Source organism: Cyanistes caeruleus, chromosome 5, assembly GCF_971803275.1.
Source record: "Cyanistes caeruleus chromosome 5, bCyaCae1.hap1.1, whole genome shotgun sequence".
Taxonomy (NCBI): Eukaryota; Metazoa; Chordata; class Aves; order Passeriformes; family Paridae; genus Cyanistes; species Cyanistes caeruleus.
In genome coordinates this window covers 41518278-41539363 of record NC_141705.1, presented here as the reverse complement: position 1 = coordinate 41539363, position 21086 = coordinate 41518278, and the positions used below count along the sequence as shown (strand labels likewise).

The following is a 21086-nucleotide window of genomic DNA, read 5'->3' as shown; positions in this document are numbered from 1 at the left end:
GTGACCAAACTGTATTCACACAGAAGCATAAAAGTATTAAACAAATCTGTATCAACTTTTGGGACAATAATACTTTTTCATAATAAATTATCATGAATCAGCAAACTCTTTAACACATAATACACCATGTGCAAATCTCAGAACTATCTATTCCCACTTGGAATAGTCAAGACTTCTCCCATTAACTATTTTGAGAAAACAAATACTTATAATTCTAATCTAATTCATTGTAATAATAACATTGAATTTAGCTTGCCACTTGCTTCATTGAACTTTTTATTACTGTTCTTATAAATAGATATGACACAGTCCTGGCAAATCCATCCTAGCTAGCAAACATCCACCTGATTGAATCAACTGTCACTGTCTGGTCAAAACCTCATAGTTCAAAGTCATTGGTTTTACAGTCATTTGCAAAAGTGCCACAGGTTTATGACCTCTTGTTTGAGGCAAGTTTCTATACTTCAGTTATCCTCTGCTCTGTGTCTAAAATAACTTCACCTTTGATGTGCTTTGTGACACAGCAACAGAGCTGAGCTCAAAATAACTTATAAAATTCAAAAAATAAGCAAATAAAGCATAATTTCTAGTTCATGTGATCTCATTTCACTCTCATATCTCCTACGATACAGTTTAAACCTGCTGCCCAGAGACCACTAGCAGCCTCCAACTTATGTGTAAGAGATGTGAAAAAAATAATCATGGCTGCAGTTTTATGGGCCCAGTTGATAATCAAAGGATCCTTCCCTTCAGAGATCTTGGGTTCCCATTGCTCCCTTCTGTGAATCACTTAGTCAGATATTGTGTAGAATAACTATTTCCTCAGCTTAATTTCTTGTGCTACCAAATAAAATCAGCTCACAGGAAGGGTCTATATCCCAGTTCCAGCACAGGCAAGACGAGTAATGCTTCTTATTTACAGTGCAGTGAAAATGGTCCCTAGTATAATTCTGTAAGATGCTGAAAGAGAAGAAAAGCAAGCCAGCATCTTAAAGGTACAGTGAATAACCCTATAAAGACATCAGGTCAGTGTAAACATGCCTACATTTTCATTCTGAAGCACAACTCCAAGGGAAGCACAAGAGTCTGAAGAGAATAGTAGAATTGGTAAGTGATACATGAATGAAAGTGATAGATGAATGTAACAGGGATTTTCAGCCTTTGTTTCCACACAAGAAATGACTGAGACAATTGTTTTCATCCTGGCAAGGACAACATTGAAGGGTAATGTGGCAGAGTCTCATAAAACCCCTTGTACTGTGAAAAAATGAGGGGGGAAAAGATATTCACTGCCTGTTTTAAAATAAGGGTTAAGAAAGATGAGACTAGGGTCAGAGTAGTCAAAACAAACCAAAATGAAGCTTCTTCTTACAGTATAATGTATAGTTAAGCTTGATGCCACCAAACTGTAACTACTCACATGTACATTTATTGTTGTGCTTTATTGTTTGGTTTTTATTTGATCTTTTCTTGTGAGTTTTTGTGTGGGCACCACTTTGGGTTGGGTTTTCTCCTACAATGATCTGTGTAAAAAAAATGAATTAAATCTTAAACCACTCCCTCTGTTTTGGTTGATTCCTGAACCATGTATTTACCTAATCTGCAAGAGTATTCAGAGAAATACCACCTCCACCACCACTATGCTCTTCTCTAATACTTTTCCATAGTAACATTATTAGGGAGAGCAGAAAAATCTTAGCACAGCTCTGACTGGTCTGAAACATTGCTCATTGTCAGCAGACCTATGCAGAAAATAGTGCATCTTCATTGGATCCCCAAATCTGAAAATCAACAAACTAAAAATAACTTCCTGAAACAAAGCTCTTATGGAACATTAATTATTTGCATCATCTTAACAAAAAGTTATTAATAATGGCTCCTTTTTTCTTCTTTGTTTTCTATTACCATTTGCTCTTAATCATCAAAAAAAGATGGCTCTACCTACTGGAACTTGAAATAAGGGGCATACTAGATGCCCCTTATTGAAAAAGGAGCATACTGGATGCCTAGGTGACATTTCTCACTTTAATGTGTTTAGACTATTTTATATGCTTGCAGACCATCTCCTCTCCCAACCTTCCCCCCACCACTCCTCTGACCTTCCTTCCCCTATAATTTTATCCAAACTGGGGACAATCCAGAGATTTGCTTCAAAAGCACATCCCTGATTTGAAATTCTAGTGCAGTACAATGTGCAATCAGCATCAGGACCAGTATAAGATCAGACTGTTAAATAATGAGGAAATAATTTAGAGCATAAAAACCTGGATTTTTAAAATAATAATTGAACTTTAAATAAATATTGGACTTTTAAATAACAACTTAGATACCCAAGAAAACACTATCACTTCTGTTTTGTTGCCTCATTTTTACATTTTATGTTCAAACAGCGGTGACACAGAATTAGGAGCAGGTGTATTCTGGGGATGCACGAAAATATCTCAGCAAACAACATTAGGAATACAAGCACTGCCCTTTTAGGAATCCTCTTACCTGTGGTAGCACAGGAATGCAAGTAGGCAGCTGCCTCTCTGTCACTCACTTGTCCCAAAGTCACAGAGGACACAGACAAGTGTAAACACAAGGTGAACTTTTCAGTTTGTATATTCTTTTATGTTTTGCATTAAGGTTAATGTTTTAAAAAAAAATGAATAGGAATGTTTTTTTCTGTACTTTAAACCAATACTGGGTAATAGTTCAATCTGTGTACCAGCATAACCATAGTCTGAAAGTTTCTGTCAGTATAGCTTTAAACAATGTTTAACAAATATTGCCTTCATGAGTCAGGCTTGTAGCCAGAATATTTTATCTCCTGCTGACTAAAACTGGATATTTCTGAGGAAAGTACAGACTGCATACTTATAGAATAGTATATTCACAGACAACTTTCCCTAGGCCCCATTAACATTTCAGCACTTAAAATCTAATCCATTTCTGTTCTATGCCCCTTTGCCAAGTACCTCTGGCATTTTCATACTTGAGTGTGGGCTAAAGCAAAGCTACTGGCTACTTTCCGGATTGTGTTTCCAGTCTCTAAGGAAAAGGCTAGGGGAAAAAAAAACTGCAAGAAATGCTTGCAAACAACTCTTAGCTTGTTGCACTAGCAACACATCTGCTTAGGGACCAGCAGCCGTCAGAGCAAATTAGTCTGTTTTGGATTCCCTTTTCTGCTGCTTCCTTTTTGCTGCTGCTTTTTCCCACCTAAGGAGAGTGCCGTATCAGCCTAACTTAAAAAATTAAATCCCATTATATCTTCTTGCCCTTCATACTGTTCCTGTCTCCTCTTTCTCCATTTGGTTCTGGATATCAACATGACAAAGCACCAGCTGTATACATAAGCTGAAAACATTTCAGTTGTAATTGATCTGAGACATAATAACTATACTAATGTGCTCATTTGCAGCGCTCTCATCATAGCTTCAGACAGAAAAAAGTTTTTACAATTTTACAGATGAATTCCCTTCAATCTTGGTGTAACTTTCCAAGTGGCTTCTGAGAAGTCAGTCTGTACATTCGCTGAGGTGAGTCCTAGTACATAGCAGCAGTCACATGGGAAGGAGAATTATCAGAACAAAGACAGGAGCAAAATAAACATGGATATCCCATATGGCAGGAATTCTCCTTTCCAATACAAAGACACAAACAAAGCATGATAACCACAAGTTTTAACAGGCCCAGAATGTAAACTGCTGTTTGTAATTAACTTCCTGCCCACTGATATAAGGCTTTCCAGGCAGTTCTTAGGTTTTGATTGTCATCCTGGGCCTACTGCATATATGAGACATAAAGCAATTTTCTTCTAAAATCACTCCAGTGACTTTAATACTTACTTTATTTTGTTACATTTGCCATTAAACACAGGTACTTCTCATCCTGTGTGGGCATTTCCCCTCTTAAAATATTATAGCTACAGGCTAATTACCAGACTACTTCTGTATCACTCAAGTCATTACACACAGCTGCCATGGCAGAACAAGTTCGAGACATTAAGTGTCTTGGTAATATGTTCACCTCAACCAGGATACAAAGCCCAGCCAACAGAAATTCCTGCAGCTTTGGGAAATTATAGAGAGTCAGTAGGAAAATCTTCCCTCATGCTCAAGAGTGGCAGCAGAGCCCCTATTATTTCTATTTTGGAGTACTTCCACCTCTCCCTCTGATTGTGCACATTCATGATCCTACCTGAAGGTACTGACAGGATGGCCAGGGACAGCCCCACTGATGAAGACATTCACTTCAGCAACACTGAATCAGTTCCACTGTCAAAGAAAATGGACTGGGTTCACTCTCAGAAAACCTACACCAGTGCCTAGGCCTCCTTGTCCAGACATGAAAGAGAAGTGCCACAGCTGGTTAAATAATTCTGCTCAGAAGATTAAGTACGTAAGGCAGGCTGTCATGCTTCCCGTAGTCCTGATAGCCATGCACTTTACAAAAGATGCCAAGTGCTATTGCAAACACAGTTTGTGCTTCCATGACAGTAAGTGCTTCTCTGTGTCTTTTCATTGCCACAGACCAGTGCTTTTGATCCATCAGCAGTTCTCAGGGCACATTCCCAAGGGAAATTCTTTGAAATGTACCTTCATTTTGATCACTGACCTCAAGCTGGTCCGCACCATAAGCACTAGTGCAAAGAGCTGCAGTTGCTTTGTGCAGAACTTTATCTGATTACCAGATTTCAAAGAAGCTAAACTCAGGCTAATCCACCACATAAAAGAGTCAAACTATTTTTAATGCACGTTTTCTCTTCTAAACCTAACAAGCGACCTAAAATTCAGACCACAGTTTAGCACAGCTTTTTTTTTGTCCCAGAGCCAGTCTGCTACAGTTTATCACAGAAGATTATGCTGTATTAAGAATATTATTCTAGAGATAATAGAGCATTAGAAATACTTAGGAAAATCAAACATATATACAGATTCAAGAAATAAATTCCCAAAAAACACATGCAGAAAATGAAAATGTAACAGTTTTATCTACTCATAAACAATTAGCTGTTATTACTTTATTCTGATACTACTAATATATCTTGCAAAGACATCATGGTTCTATATTTTGTTCATATTAATGACTAACAAAGACTTTATGTAAAGACTAATTCATTTGTCTACTACTTTTGACACAAGAGTAAGTTGTGTGAAATTTTTTACACATAACATCTGCAACACTTTAAAAAAATGCTTATAATATATTGAGAGCCCCAGCTGTTGTGGGAATGAAGAAATTCTAATGATATCAGAAAGCAGGAATTATATTTCATTCACCCTTTTTGCCATGGTTAAAAGTCAGTCAACATGATCCAGATGTTTGTTCTGGGTGTTAGAGAATGTCTATGTGGTAATTATTGTGTGAGACATGAGCTTTTTCTTTATAGTGCTGAAATAATTGATTTAACCCAGAAGTAAAGAATTTAGAAATACAACAGCCCTCTTCCATTATTTTTCAGAGTGGAGGAAATGTTTTAACATTTTTTTCATATTTTGATACTTAATGTGAAAGTCTCATGAAATTTTCCAGTGGCCAAAAAAATCAAAAGGATAATGATAAAGCAAATAATGAAGTATTAGAATGGCAAGTTAGGTTTCCTAACAAGTTGAATGAAATTCTCTTTTTTTGGTAATGTATGTCATTTGTAACTAAAGTTACAACAATCTTTTGTAATTGTTTTCAGTTCTATGTGAAAATCATTCTACTTTTTTTAACAGGGAGAAAAACTGAAGTTTGGAGTGCAAAGCATATTGCAACTACCCAAAATATTTTCCTTTACTTTTAAACCTTGTGCACTTACTTGCATCAAACCCACTGTATCTGAGCTCATAAATTTCCCAATTCCAGCTCCACAAGTGTTTATGAATATGGAGGAATAGAGCACCAAGAGAAGAGAGCTCTCTCACCACAGACCCAACACAAGACCTCTGAGGTGATGAGCTCTGAAAGCTCTTCTAGACCAGCTGGGGTTTTTTTAAATACATCAGACAGAGTCAGAAATTTAAATCAGCCATCAGTATTGATATTTAGGCTGACAGAGCTTTAACACCACTACTCTCAGAAGCATCAGGTAGTGACAATTATTACTGTGTACCAGAAAAGAGAGGAGCAATAAATAGCTATATTTGCACTTGTATACAAGTTTCCATCATTACATTTTAGTGGACTGACAGAGTGTATGCTTGCACTACATCCCCTTTCTTAATTTTTTACAGTATCAGCTGTGAGGAAAAAAAAAATTTTAAAAAAATCACATAATATTTTCCATTGATTTCCCCAGCTGATGATAAATGTCTCTGTGACACAGACAACCATGACGTTGCACAGCCCATGCAAAGTCCACAGCAGCATAAAAACAATTATACTTGCAAAATTATTTGAGCTCTTGAGGCAGGAGAAAATGCAGTATGACAGTGGGCCTGCTTACTCTTGAACAGGCTTAGGTCAAAGTGGAATTTATTCAACTGCAGGAGCCAGACAAATCTACTGAGAGAAGCACCCAGGCAATGCTCTGGCCTTGACTCTTTTTGCTTTAATCTCCTTGCTGTTACCTTAACATCATGGGCATAAATTAAAAGACTTTTTGTTATTATTTATTTAAATGAAAGCTGCAATGATGACTACAAAGCTATCCCCCTTCTCCCCCCATAGCGGACAATTGACTGTGATGTCTATAAAGTCTTCTCAACTCTATCATTGTGACAATACGCTGCAAATAATTGACACAACCCACCAGGCTGCTGCCAATCTTATGTGCAACACCTGAATTCAAAGATTACACCAATGGGAGAAAAGCAAAGTCAGCCATAAAATGAAGAAATTTATGACTGCAGTTAACTGAATATTTATTGACAAATACTATTTGCTCCTTGTGCACCTGTATTATGCACCAGATAGCAATTAGTCAGAAATGCTGGTCTTTGGATGCTGCTTAAGTGAACATTTGCATTGACTGTTCATTTTGTAATGCATAATTTATTGCCAAATCTTCAGATCCAAAAAAAGCTGCAATGGTGTTTGCTCATATCCAACTTACAGTATTGGAATTAATCACATTTCTGCAAAACCAGACACTCACCTGGATTCCTCTGGAAAGAGGAGAGCATACATAGCACAAAACTTAAAAGCCTCTCAAAGAGGGCCTGCTGCAGCTTCCCTGAGGTGATCAGGAAAGTACAAACTACAGTGAAGCTTTAATCTCTATCACCCAGCACATTCATGTATTAGCAGTGAAAAGAGCTCTTCTAGGAAGGCAGTCAATATCTGACCTCTTTTTTGGTACCAAAAATCTGTAACACCACATTGAAGTTTGACTGGGGGCAGGGTGGGAAGGAACCCAAAATACTGACACCACATTCAGGAAGGTGGCTGTAGGTTCACAACTCAGCTAAGATACAGAACATTTCAGGAAAATAGCTAAAACATAGATGAAAGTCAAGCAATAAATTTCATTAAGAAGTCAGAACAACAATTTTATTTGCAAAGAACATTCTTGAATAAACTTCCAAAAGGGGAAGACAGGAAACAAAACACATCAGAGTTAAATACGATTTATTTTTGAGGTGTTCCCTGACTAATGATTTCTTCAGAGCTTCTTAGATGAGGAAAATTTTGGGTTAAATCTTTTGTTATTTATATATTAAAAAAAAAAAAAAATTAAAATCCAGTCTGTAACAGCCTGTGCATATATAGGTATAGGGTATATGGTAAAGAATGAAGGGGAAAAAAATGAAAAAGATTGCAAAGAAAACCCAATATCTAAAATTGCTTAAACTACTAAATTGCCCAGATTATTCTAAACATTTTTAATATTTTTATGGAGAAAAATATTAAAACAACATGAATATAGAAACAACAAGAATATGCCAGTTGGCTAGAAGAGTGAAATCTCTAAATAAATTATTTATGTAAACACTCTACTTCCAGCTGCAGCAGCTAACATATCAAGACAAATTTTTCTGCCATCAAAAAATACCAATTTTTTATTTATTTATTTGTCTAAGTGTTAAAGTAGCAGTGAAGGACCCTTGGTGACTACAATTGTGTCAATAAATGTACCTAATTTTGAAATAATCTCTCTTTACAGACAATAGAAATAAATATTTCTGGGTAATAACTTTTTTTTGCAATGAAGAAGGCATCTGAAACAGATCAGAAGGATCACACCCTAAACTTTTCCCTTTCTTTTTAAAGATTTCTGCAAGAACTTGATGAGAAGCTAAGGGGCTAGCACCTACATCAGGAAACTCCTATGCCCAGTCTCTGACAAAGCCTCTAGGGTCACAGTCACCCCAGCTCTTAGGTGCAAGGTTCACACCATTATCATTTTGGGATTTGTTTTCCTCAATATGTATACAAGCCATTTTAGTGCTATTACAAATGTCTTGTATCCTGTTTCTCTCAACAGAAGTGGAAAAATAACAAGCTCAAAAAGTAGAGCATGACAAATTTGTTCAGAGTACTTTACAACAGAATGAAAACTTCCCAGAAAAATAGGACTCATATTGTTTTCTCCCTGTTAAAAGATCCATAGTAACCTTCAACTATTCTGTCACAATAATTATCTAGAAGTTTAGAGAACTGTAAGTGTTGCAAAATGGAGATTCTCTTTCAGCACATAAAACCATCTCTGGAATGAAAGAGGTTAGCATCTACTTATGTTAATGAAATTCCCCAAACGAATATTTACACGAGTGAAGATAAGTCTTCATACATGTTTAGCTTTGCAAGAGCCTGAGGAAAAAGAGAAGCATGTGCCAAACTAAAGACATCACAAAGTGTTTTTGTGGAAATCTTCCCCCAGATTCCCCATTCTCACTGCCAATATAGGGACTACATATCTTGGCAGTCATAGAAGTCAAGGAAAGAAAATAAGTGACATTTAGGCTCAAAGTGCATCAAGTTCCTTTTTCACTTCATTGGAACTGAAATTCAACAGGATCATTATTCTTATGTCTCATATTCTTGAGGCTACCAACAGACAAACCACATTTTCCTTGTTCAGTTTAATTATTCAGAATCTCCTATAGACCAGCAGGCACACAAGAAAGTCAGGGAAGCTGCATGCTCACAGTGAGCTGAGCTTATGTGAATCCAGAGCTGTTATTATATTCAGCATAGTTGTGAAGGCCACTTACCACAGCCTGACAGTTTGGAGCATGGAAACCATCATCCTAGCCCTTCATTATAAATACCACAGTTATCAAATATAGCCAGCACTGAAGTTCACAACAAACCACAAAATGATAGCTTCTGCAAAAACCGTAGTGGTCCTCCACTTCCACTCACACCTGGTTTTGATCAAAATATTTGCATGGATTTTTGGCTACTTGAAGCCATGTACTGGACATGACACTATACACAGCTCCCAATCCTGGAACAGGGGACCACAGAAGCAGCAGCCCTGCCAGCACTGCACTTCCCAGCTTCTTTCCTGCACTCCTAGCTTTGTGCTGATACACAGGATATTTTCCTCCCCATTATTCATATAGATAAAGACAAGGAATTCTGAATTTAAAAGTCCAAGGAATACTTGGTCATAATAACAGGTCAATTATCAAGGACAGTACCATGCGGGTTACTATTAAAAATCAAGCATCTGATTAACAAAGGAAGAGAAAGAAATACTAAACAGTAAGAAAGTGAAATAAGCTGGGCCCAAGTCAACTCACTGAAATCTAGAACATATTTGCTACAAGTATATTTTAACATCGCTTTTGTGTCTCTATGTTTTTGCCATGCACAGACAGATCCTTCAGGGGGATTCATTAAAAAAAGGTGCATCTTAGTTCTTACAAAATGTGGTTGTAACACAGATGGTACCAGGGGTGGTGCAAGAGAAAGAGCAGAAGGAGAAAGGAGGGAGGCAATACTCTGAATTGTTACTAAAGTCAGGAGAAGCCTCCACTGACAGCATAACTTGGGTCAAACAGCAAAGGGTTCTTCAGTTGCTGATCCAGGAGAAGCCTGAGGCCAAGGTGATATAAATGTCAAGGTTACCCCAGGCTTTTAAGCACTTTCTCATGGCTGTTGACTAATTTCAGGACCTTGGCAACCTCTGTCCTGCCAAGGCACTGGTTATTTTCCCACCTAATATCTTGGTTGGTCTAGAGGTTCATGAGTGACCACAGGTCTTATTGAGATTTAGACACACAGAAAAATAATCTGCAGTTTTACCTCTGTCCATCCACTGTATGCATGTTGAGTGGACAGTGCCAAACGCTTTCATTCAGGAGAGGACAACATCAGACACATTAGTTGACCTCAGCACTGTTTTAAATGTTATAAGCTTAGTAGTGTTTTCTCTTATATACATTTTGACACTTCCTAATTAAAGGAAGGTAAAAAATAACTAAAAAGGAATTGAAACCACCTCTGGTGGTTTTCCAACTGTGTGCTATTTTACTGTTGCAAAAGCTTCTGAAGTTTGATTGCCAATAACATACATCACTGTCTCCTGCAAGACTTTGTAAAACAAGAAATTTTGTAAAAATTTCTCTTTTCCAAGACTAATAAAAATTTTAACAGTGTCACATAGGATTGCAGATGACTTTTCATACAAATTATTGGAAAGCTGATTTTGGTTCCATAGAACATATAGCCATATCATTATAGCTTACTAGAGCATGGAGGTGGAGGGCAAATCATATCCCACTTCATCACTCTGCTGCTTCAAGGGGTTAAACATTTTTTTTAAACCCCTTTGGTAGGAAAAGCAATAGAAGGCAAAAATATAAAAAGATATACAAGAGGGAAGATGTTTGCTTAGGAAGCAGATTGAACAAGTTTAGTTCTTCTGTTCTTCTAAGTAAAATATCCATATATGCACCTACTCTGCAGCTTCTGTTAAAAACAGGAAAAAAGAAATAAAATCCATAGGTCTGAACCTAACTGAACCACGTTGAAGGGGAATAACAATCCAGGCAATTACAATCTTACTAATGTACAGGTTGGTTGAAGTGATAGTGAGAAGGACTAACTGAGCAAAATTCAGTGGTCTCTCAATTTACTTAGAAACAGATATTACCTTTATTGCCCACCATTAAAAATGCCCCCAAAATGCCGTATTAATTGAGTCTTTGTAATTTGATTAAGTTTAAAGTGTTTTCTTCATATATTTAAAATAAAATATTTTTCCCAATTTTGATATTAAACAATCAGAACATTTTTTTCAATAAAAAACATTTTTTGCCACATTATTTGTGTAATTTAAATAGTATTGAAGTAATGCTTGTAAATAGTTTTTCTTGGCATCCTTGTCACATGGCTACGGTGTTCAAAACATAATGACATTTTTCAGCTTTAAAAGAGAGGAATTTCTTTTGCCTAATATGTGAGTCAGTAGATAAATCTGAAGACAATGATTGAAATGACTGAACTTAATCAAGAAACCATTTGCAGCTTCAACTGTGATTTATTGCTTTCTTCTGAAATACTGTCACACAAATCATTCCAAGTATCCAATGCTGTACATAGCATGGCATGTCAGATGTATGGAGGTAGAAATCCTTTCTTTGTAGAACAGGAGTAGCTTAGAAATATCCATGCATTTAAGAGGCTCCAAACCATTATGCTTGTTCCTGTGCTTAATCAGTAACTCACACAAAAAAAATCCCTATTGAGCAGCAAAAGGCTCCTAGCAATAGTAAAGGAGTGAAGGTTTGCAGAAACAGTTTCACTCACACACTTATTTGCATTTACCTCATTTTAGAAAAGCCACAGTCAGTGGTACCAGTTTAGAAATAGCATAAATATAGTCAGGCAACTTGAGCCCACCAGTCTGAAGTTTCACACTCATAGATCTCATTTGGCTTCCGCCTTACTCTGTGATACCTATATTTCTTGAAAGGGTTAAAGAGGTGGCTGAAATTCTTTCTGCACAAAGGGAGAAATCTTCTGGGCTTGCCTGTAACTGCCCAAACCTTGGCAAAGCTAAACAAAGAGCACAGACCCAAGCCCTGCCAAGATCTCTGAAGGTGAGCCCTTTCCTTGCCAGGTTTTCTCAGCCTATGACTGCTCTTTTTTTCCTTATCATTCCCATTTGTTTTCTTCAAGTCCCCCCTCTCACCCCTTCTCCTCAATTCTCTAAATCCCTCTTAATCTGGAGAGAAGGGAGGGGCATTCTATACTCCAGAAGCACCCTCACTGAAACACCTGGCCAAGGAACAAAACATGGCTTTAAATTCTCATCTCTGCTGAAGGTGATGGAACAGGAAAAGTAAACTCTATGGGTTTACAGGGCTCTCTGGCATCTTTCTCCACAGAAGTAGCTCTTGTGTGGAAAAAGTACTTCATTGAAAGTGAAAAAGAAAGACATTGTAAGTCATTTTATACTCAATGACTCAATGTCAGAAAATTGGGTCCACAGAGAGCAAATGTACTGGCACGACCTAAGAATTAGAACATTTATTCGGGAGAGGGATTGCTGGCCAACCACACTTTGTATTTTATATTACATATGCCATTATTTAAATGGCTAATTGAACAATTCCACAAGCAAAACTGAGAGTGCTTTATCACAGAATACTTTTCCACTCCATGGCTTAAAGCATTCCCACTGGAGACAGTTAAGTAGGGGTCAAAGCTTGCCATTAAAGAAGGAATTTCAGCCTTAGCTTTCCAGAACCTGATAAAATATTTTAGCTCCTACCCAGAGTTTTAGTTTCTTTTTAAAGGAGTATTGTTCCAACAATGTTTTTTTTCTGCAAAGCTTATTAAGGGTACAAACTGCTGATGGAGTGGATAGGCTGCTGTCACATTTTGTTGGAACAATTAGTTTGTTCTTTTCAAACAACCATCTGTGTTTTTTTTCTTGGGAACAGAACTGAATTTAAACACAGTGTAGTATCCCACTAAGTATCTGATTGGCTGTACTTGCCAAATTATCACATTCACTGACACTGGATTTATTAAATTTGATGAAATGAAATAAAGGAGATTGGAAGAGGAGTGCCAGAAAACAGTACCTATCTGTCTCTTAAAGTGCTTCTTCCTTAAGGGCAACCGGAGGTTGCTGTAGTTTCAAAACTGCCATTTAGAAACCCTCTGGATCTTGGCCACAGAGCATTCTTTTCAAAATTGCCACAGACACTCATCACTCAGATGTGGGACACACAGAGACAAAGCAAAAAGCCAGAGCCACACACGAGCAGCTGCTGACATTTGATGCAGGGGACAGGTGGACTACTCATACACCTAACAATAATATTCCTTGCCCCTCATCCCCCATTAGACATAGAAGCTATAAAAAACATTAAACAATCTCTTAACTTTCACAAAGACTACTTTTAAATACTTGAAAACATTGGTATTCTACTGGGTTTTTTTCCCCATGCCTTCTCAAACTCCAGATTTTCTTAAAGTGGACTCTTACCCTTTGTGACAATAAATATCTCAAGTCAGCAACTTGACTTCTTTGACTTCTTCAAAACAAGAGCCCCTCAGTGCCACAGGAACGTAAAGGAGAGGAGGAATGCAAATTTCTCTGTGCTGCATCTGCTGGAAGATCTTTGGGCTGGTGCAAGGACAGCAAAATGGAATGCCCAGGGCTTTGCAGAAGCAGAAAGCACAAACAGGCATTTGCAATTTCTATCAGCTGAAGAGCAACAGTAAAAATCACACCCAGCAGCTAATTAACAGCTCTAGCATCCATTTTGTTTAAAAACCAACAAAAGTAAGGGCATATATGTCCTCCTAAGGTGAGATTTTGTCAGTATTTGCAGGCACTCCCTGTGTGATGTGCAGCAAGTAAGTATGATTGCTGGGTGCTATGTAGCCAGTGCCCAGATTTCAGAGAAGATGCTTTGCCAGAATCCTCCAGACAAAGTCAGCTCAGCATAGAAATGAACTGCAGAGCCCTAAGAAACACCTGGGGGGAGCACACAGGTGTTGCAAATTCCAGTTTAAGTGCCAAGAAAAATAGGATATTTTTAACATTTTGATAAATATTTTTAACATCTTAAATCCTTCTAAGATCTCTTCTGGAGTGGACCACAATTAAAAAACTTGATGTCACTTTATTTGTTTTCCAGTTGATATAGGTAGGGGAAAATGTGGACTGCAAAAAATAAATATACAAACATTCTTACCTGTCACAGATGTGACAGAAAACATCCTTGATGCTTTTTTACCACATGGACACAGAAAACGAAATACTTACAGGTTTTTTTTTTATCTTGCAAATCCTGATAATGTAACAATCAATTCTTAAAATTAGATTTGAGAAAGGGGGAATTCTGCTTCACAAGCAAATTATTGACAGAAATACAAAAGTTTTGCATAATGCTGTTACCTTCCATTTTGTAAACTTTTAGCAAAAAGCATTACTATATCTGTCCTCCAATTTCAGACCATTTGCATGGTCTTTATGTTTTTATGTGTGGTCACTAGGTATGCCTGTTCTAAGAATCTAATGAAATCTTGAGCCATCCACATATTGGAAAATTCCAGGCTGCCAAATTTTAGGAAATTAATATATCTATGACTTAGTATTACAGTACCTCAAACAGTGAGGAGTTTCATATCCATCAAGTCTTATATCATATATTAACTAGTAATTGTAAAGCAAATAGGTGAGTTTTCAGCATAGAAGCCATGGAATTCGTAACTATTAGTTTCACAAGTGCTTGGAAGTGCAGAAGATGCATATTTTTGCAATAAATTTTTGACATTGATTGATGGCTCTATGTTCCATTTGAAAAATATAGTTGCTGAAGTAAAAATACACTATTCTGCACCTTCAAAGTTTGGTAAATTAACTTACTTTGTTATCCTTATGAAAACTATAAACTTACACAATTTTGCTAACTTAAACATCTGATACAGGCAAATTTTACTTTGTCAAGATGAAACAGTAAAAGAAAAAAATAAAGCTGATTTTCAATAATAATTAAAAAATAATTAGTTTGTATAAACTTCAGTTGTACTAACTTTTTAAAGTATTGATTAAATAAGCAAAATCAAAACCCAAAATGAAAATGTACTTTCATTGTACAGTGTTTGTCACATTGTTACTGCAGGTTGACAAAAAGAACAAGAGATTTATTTGGTTGATACTTTTCCCTTACAATCATTTCTGTGGTTTTAAGATCATAGGAAGTTTTTAACTTTTACTTTAGATTTTCAAGAATTTTTTTGTTTTTTTCTTTTATCTTACTCTAGTGATGAATTTCTGTTTAGCACAAATAAGCAGCATGATTTAGTTTTATTCACAGGATCTTGACCTTTTCTCAGCTCTTAACAAGCCAAAGTGGACACATAGGAAACTATGTGCTGAACACAATTATGCATTTCTGAAATCCTTCTTGTATAAACAAGTGGAGCAAACTCAGCCAGTAGCATAATTATTTTCAAAGATGATAGGAAAAAATCTGGGGTCATTGGGTCAGTGGAAATACTTTTGCCTTTTTAGTAGGCCGGTAACCAAATTCAAAAAGACATTTCAGAATCTTGCAGGACCAAACAGAAGATCTGAGCATGGCTGTAAAGCATGACAATGGCAGTGTCAAGATTTATCAAGCAAAACTCAGAATACCAGATCCACAGCTCAGGGAGTGCTATTTTTGAGGAAAATGTTATTTTAAACATCTCTGTTGTCATCATAGCTCTCTGTAAGCCATTGAATTCAAAATTATTCTTACTAGTTGGGGTTGTAATATGTGTCCCTCTCTACACAGGAAGTGGGTCAACATAAACAAGTGTCTTTTTCATTCTCTGCTGCAAGAATGAGATATATTAATATTACTTTGAGACTGTGTATCTTGCTGTCCAGTATCCCGAAAAATGAAGGCAAATTTATTTTTAGAGCAATCTTAAGCTCACACCACTACATTTTAGAGAAATAATCACAGTTTTCTGAAAAAACAGCACAAAAAAATCAAGCCTATTTTTAGTTTTGTAAATTTTCACTTTTAAATTTGTTTGATGCTCTGTTTCAATCATCAAAACATTAGTAATTAGTAATTAGTAAGTGGAAAGCTTCTCTTCAGTTGTCCTTGCATTTGTCTGGGTTTTTTTGAATGGCATGCTGAAAGAGAAAGCTTGTACCTCTGAAACACACAGAGGAAGACATGCACCATCCTTGCCTCTGAAAATGCTTAACTGGTTTTCTGGCGGATCAAAAATTCAACTCATTGAAATAATAGTTCACAAGATGTCCTGTAGGAGCCAGGAAAAAAAGCATGAAGCAGCAGAAAAATATACACTACAGTTTATGTGTTGATTCAAGAGAAAAATGGAGAAGGTTAAAAATAGAATGCCCATTTACATGTAAAAGAGTGGGAGTATCTTACTCCAGAGACAGTGACTGGCAGTAGATGGAACAGTTCCAGAGAGTGAAACTGCTGGTGAAGTAAATTCAGACTATTTTGAGTGACAGACAAACCGATCCTGCAGGTTAGGGTAGCATAGGTGGAAGTGTGGTCTGACAGGATGACATGAGGGATGCAGTGTGTGACACATGGGCTCCTCCACGTTCGCTGTCGTCTCCTTCAGCTCTCTGCTGTAGTCAGCGGGGCCATGGAAGGAGCACGAGGCTGGCTCCTGTCTCAACACACACAGAGCCCTGCTTGTGCAGAGGCACAGACAGTGGAGAGGAGAGACCTCTGCCTCTGCCTGGGATCATGTTACAGCCTAAAGCACCAAGTTCAGCTCCCCTTACCCAGACGCGCATTTTCTTTGCAAGACACTTTGTATGAATGAATACAAAGGAGTAAACAGTGAAATACCCCCTCTGTGCCAAGAAGGTTTGGAATGAGTTCTCCTGACAGGAAATCTGTTACCTGACATGTCTTGCACAGCACTTGATTAAACTCAACACACTTGGGTGCAGATTCTTAGTTACAATGGGGCTGGGTTTTGCCACCCTGCACTGCTGCACTTCTCACCAATAACTGCAATCAAGGAGAATTTTAAACAAGCCTAAATCAGGGCAGTCCTCAGGTTGTTTTATGGCTTGTGGAAAGCAGCCCAGTCAGCAGGGGACCACACAGCTGGAGAAATACAGGAAGTGAAAAAATAGGCCAGTGTTAAAAAAATTCTGAGCATGTACGAGAGTAACTGCAAACTGCCTCAACCTGGAACCATCTATCTTCACTTATTCATTTGAAGAAATAAGGAATTTAAAGAGTATTTCAAAGTAAGGAAGAACTTGACTCTTTTCTCCCCAAGCCTTCACAGGGAGCAGCTCTGATGATGGGGAGTCCCATTCCTTCACACTTACAGTGGTACAAGTAAGGAAGCAATGGAGGCTGGCTTCCTGCCCCTTTTTATTTGCATTCCAGAAATCATTTTTGCACCATCTGTGATCCTGTTGCAATACCTACATGGGAATAAAGATTACCTTCAGACTTCATTGTAGATAAGACCACACATGGCAGAAGGCATGAAGAACGTGCTCCCTGAGGCCTTATTCACAGATGTGACTGAGTCTCCTCCTCTTACAGGTAACTATCTGATCAGCTGCTGTAAGGGCAGCTCCCCCAATTCCTGCTCCCCATGTAAATGGGGACCACAGGGATGTGCTTGTTTTCCCTACTGAGAGAAGAGCTTTTTATGGTCAGTCCTCTCTAATACATGAATAGCCTTCCACTCTCCCAGAAGGGAGATAAATTGGCTATGCAGCCATTTTGCTCCAGACCAGAACAACACAATAAATCATAATGCTTTGTCAGGGATGGGGATGTGAACTGTGGTGCCTGGTTCAGGTGTTTCTCAGCAGCTTTCAATATAATCTGCAAAGAAAATGCCTGACCGGAGTTGCCTCTACAAAACCATTCAGTTCATTGCCTATGGGAAGCACGTACTTCTCACATCACCCTTCTTCCCCTCACAGTGCTTTTCAGTAGTATGGCAAAACACCAGACCTATCTATATTCAGGCACAGCCTTTGCATGGAAATCTCTGCATAGCGGGCAGCTTTCCGGCTTGCTTTCCATCACAAATCTTACAGCAGAGGAGCAGCAGTTTCAAAGACTTTTACAAGGAAGCCTCAGGGCTTCTTTGCCAGACTTCAATGGATATGTTTAGAGCATGGTATATGGAGGTTGAACTGCCTGACTCTCATTAACATTAACAGAGTCAGAAGGCTAAATGTCTGCACACCATTCTGGTGACGTACCCGCAGCATCTGGCAGGTAGCCTGCTGCCATTTCTAAGTCCTTTTGGATAAGATGTTTCCTTCCTCAGTATCAGGACAGCAAAGTTAAACAGAGGGATAGCCTACTTTCCTTCAGCTAAGACATTCTAAAAAGTAAAATAACTATGAGGGCTCTGCCTGAATTTTAACACAGGACCTTCGTCTTGCACATGAACTTACATAAACCAGAAACCTTACAAAAACTAAATTCAAAACCCCAAATCAAACTGCTGTCAACCTATTTGTTTAAGATGAAAGAGCAGGGTAGAAGTTGCACAGGATTCATGGTCTCACGAAAATTCTAAGATGTCTGGATTATATGTGCTCTTTGAAAACTATAGATAAAGGAGGTACTTTTCAAACACAAGGCTGTTGCAACTGAAGCAAGTAGCTAATTTAAAATTTAACCTGTATTATTATAAAAAATCCTTCATTCCCTGTTTATGAACACCTGCAGTTTTTATCACACACATTTTCACTGGAAACAATCTGTTAAAACTGTAAAATTATTATAGTGTGGTCCCATAGTATGTCACACTGGCAGTACCTTTGATCTCAGCCCCTGGGAAACATTTTTTCATGTGGGCAGCAGCAGCAGCTGTAAATACAATGTTAATACTGTTGAAGTATTAAATTTCTCTTTCATTTTGCTGGCTGAAGTCTGAGTGCTTATGCAGTACTATACTTCCCATATAACTCACTTTCAAGTTTCTGAAGTTTCAAGATAATCGAGTGTCCGAGATAATGGACTGTCTTAGGTACTTTTAATAATGGTGTTACTAGTTAAAAAAAAAGGACCTCTCAGTTTCTTGAAAATCTGTGAAAACATACTTTGGTGATAAATTATAATCTCTCAACGTCTTGATCCCCTCCTTAGCTGCTGGACAATTCCCAGCTTTCCTGCTTTAACCTGATTAGAAACAACCTGTTGCCTAAATTACTTTGTTACAACCTACAGATTACTGTTTTTTCTCGCATGTTTAGTCCTACTTCAACAAAAAATGTCTCTTTTTAAAATGCTCTCCACATCCCTGGTGATTGTCTGATTGTCTTAACACTAGAATTCTAGATTGTGTACCGACTTTGCCATACACAAAGAGCACAAGGATCTGCCCTTAGCTTGGCATCACGCTGTGTAGCCCACAGCCACCACACACCCATCCCAACCATTCCTGAAGCCCATGGTGTAACAACTAGAAAATGCCCTGAGCAGTGTAAAAAAATAGCTTGAGATAGATGAATGCTGCTCAAACCCCTACTATTTTGTCCTGATGGAGTTGCTTTGCAGTAATATCTTACTCATTCAAGTTTTATATGTAAAATATAAAATTATATTATAAAATTATAAAGATTGGGCAATTTTATTGTTCATGTACTGAGTACACATCTTCACTAAGAATATGTCTTTAACAACATTTTAATAAAAAATACAAAAACCCACACATTCTGTTTAGTGGAAATTTACCTTTATGCACATATCAGTGTTTTAAGCGCTTTATGCCTTTCAAGGGCACTTGCATTAAAATGTCTTAGGAAAAGAGATTCTACCAAAAAAAGCACCATCTTAAGTGTCATAATTATCTTGATTTAGCCTCTTACATTCACTGCTTTTTATTCTGAATGAAAACACAAGGCACAAGGCCTGTTCTACTTTGTATGCTCTGTACACACTGCCATCAGAAGTGCATAATAATATGCATTTTTGTTCATTTTCAAATACCACTGTAATAGTCAGTTGTGTGCACACAAAGCTTTTTAAATGCATACGCTGTGGTTTTGTGCCTTAAGGCAAATCTCATTTCATGCTTCTTGGTATCAATATAGCTTGGGAATGCAAGGACTGAAGCCTATATTCAGGGTCTAAATCCAGAAAAGATATAAAAGACCTGTTAGAAGGAGGTGGGGATGGAGGGAGTGTGGGAGAAAAAGTGGCAAGCAGGAGAGTACACTTCCTGCCAAAGCAGGTACATCACTTTCCTCTTCAACGTGGGAGTAGAATTAGACATCCATTTGAGACTTAGAAGAGCCAGGAGGCTAATGTTCATGGGTTTTTTTGTTAATCAGGCATCAGGTAAAGCTTTTAAATAACCACTTGCAAGGACTGGAAGTCAGCCTTCCACTTTTCCCAAGCAAGAGCTGTAACTGCCCCAGGACACCTAAATAACATGACTATTTTGGCACAAATTCTGTGCACACTCTCCTCCACCTCCTCCCACTAATGAAAATAAGTGTTCCTTTCATTCCTGGATGTTTATTTTAAATGTAGAGGTTTTTGCAGAGGAAAGCCATATTAGAATAGCTTTTACACGGAAAATTGGGGTAAAAGATGGACCTAAACCCCTTCTGCCAGGCAAAGATTGAACCCACACTGCATACTCATACTCCTGAATGAATGGAGACTCACATCACCTGCTGCTGCTGCTGTGCTTCATGCACAGCCTGCACCATTAGTCATGCTCGAAGGATGCCAGCTGGATAGAGCCCCTCAGGTGAAACAGACTGAGGAATGCCTTGCTTATGAATTCAAATTAGGCTTAAATGTAAATTATGGCTGGGTCACTCCACACTAAGCTGGTTCGAGGATGCCCAGGAAAAAGGAATTTAAAGCCTTCAGGAAATGTAGGGATTTTGACATGAACGGGTGGCTGAAGACAGGTTCAGTCTGCACTCCCTCCAACCCAGCTCTAACTAAGGCTGCTCCATTGGAGAAGCTGAGCAGCCGGGTCAGTGCAAAGGCTCAGAAAAATGCATGGCAACTAAAGAATTCAGGTGGCTCCAAATTTATGCGACCCCTTTATGACTTCAAGGAGTCATAAAGGCTGCAGTTTGGAACACAGAGCCTTAAAGCAAGTATTAGGCAGCTTTGCTCTTTCATATTCATCCTGTCTTGATTTTCTTCAGATTATTTATATGGTGAAAAATCCTAGTAAAAGAAATTCGAAATTTTAGGGAGGAAAATTTCACA

At 37.9% G+C, this 21086-nt stretch overlaps 2 long non-coding RNA genes across 4 annotated transcripts in view; both read right to left on the bottom strand.

Moving 5' to 3' along the window:
- LOC111927857 (uncharacterized) overlaps positions 1–13820 on the bottom strand; it is a 30703-nt gene extending 16883 nt beyond the window's left edge. For both annotated transcript variants that reach the window (XR_015287468.1, XR_002863789.2), the window contains exon 1: positions 13361–13820. This is a non-coding gene — a long non-coding RNA (uncharacterized LOC111927857). The remainder of the gene's footprint in view (positions 1–13360) is intronic.
- Positions 13821–15894: 2074 nt separating this feature from the next.
- Positions 15895–20870, bottom strand: LOC111928355 (uncharacterized). 2 transcript variants are annotated; one of them, XR_002864051.2, is made up of 3 exons: positions 20526–20870; positions 18669–18719; positions 15895–17305 (listed from the first exon to the last, which is right to left on the bottom strand). It is a non-coding gene; the product is annotated as an uncharacterized LOC111928355 (long non-coding RNA). The 2 variants fall into 2 exon arrangements; XR_002864050.2 differs by having other exon boundaries at positions 20531–20870.
- Positions 20871–21086: the final 216 nt, after the last annotated feature.